Source organism: Mus caroli, chromosome 11 (genome assembly GCF_900094665.2).
Source record: "Mus caroli chromosome 11, CAROLI_EIJ_v1.1, whole genome shotgun sequence".
Classification (NCBI taxonomy): domain Eukaryota; kingdom Metazoa; phylum Chordata; class Mammalia; order Rodentia; family Muridae; genus Mus; species Mus caroli.
In genome coordinates, this window is record NC_034580.1 from 70,946,468 (window position 1) to 70,947,714 (window position 1,247).

Below are 1,247 nucleotides of genomic sequence, written 5' to 3' on the forward strand. Positions count from 1 at the left end.
CCTCTTAAATGCTAGGATTCCAGGTATGCAGCACCACACCCAGCCAGATACATTATTCTTTTAATTAAACACACTGCTTGCTCTTATGTGTCATTTAAAACCTGGGTCCTGGGCTGGTGAGATAGCTCAGTGGGTAAGAGCACCCAACTGCTCTTCCAAAGGTCCAGAGTTCAAATCCCAGCAACCACATGGTGGCTAACAACCATCCGTAATGAGATCTGGCGCCCTCTTCTGGAGTGTCTGAAGATAGCTACAGTGTACTTACATATAATAAATAAATAAATCTTTAAAAAAAAAACAAAAGAAAGGGGAAAAAAAGAAAAAAGAAAGAAAGAAAAGAAGAGAAGAGAAAAGAAAAACCGTGTCTTAAAAAAATAAATAATAAACAAAAAAGGTGTATTAAATAAATAAATAAATAAAATCTGGGTCCTAGGGGACTGGGTTTTCCAGAGGATCCAGATTCAATCCCCTAGCAGTCACACGGTGGCTCACAACTGTCTAACTCCAGTTTCAGGGATACAACAACTTCTGGCCTCCTCAGATACCAGCTAGTGGTATACAAATTTATATGTATGGGAAAACACCCATGCATATATAAAAATAAAATTATTTTTTTATCCTGTGTAACTTTTAAAAGTTCAAAACAAGGTTTCTTTGTGTAGGCCTGGCTGTTCTGGAACTCAATCTATGGACTATAACTGGCCTCAAACTCAAAGATCTGCCTGCCTCTGCCTCCTGAGTTCTAGGATCAAAGGCGTGCGCCACCATCACCCAGAAATAGTGTTTTTAACGTTAACAACAACAGAAATCTGGGTTCTAAAACTTCATACATGGAAGTAATTATGAGAATGTTGCTGCTTTTCTAGATGTGTGTGTGTGCGCAGCATGCTCTGTTCTCTCTCTCTCTCTCTCTCTCTCTCTCTCTCTCTCTCTGTGTTGTGTGAGTGTGTGTGTGTGTGTGAGAGAGAGAGAGAAAGAGAGAGAGAGAGAGAGACACTAAAGATTGAACCTGGGGTCTGGTGCATGCAAACATTCTCCATGGAGCTAATATCTAAATTAAATTTTTTGTGCCTTCATTTTTTAAAAAAAAAATGTTTTGGCCAGGCCTGGTGGGTGCACATCCTTAATCCCAGCACTTGGGAGGCAGAGGCAGAGGCAGAAGATCTCTGTTTATATCACAAGCTCCAGGGAACCAGGCCAAGATAGACAGATGCTGTCTCAGTATTTTTTAATTATAAAGATAGTTT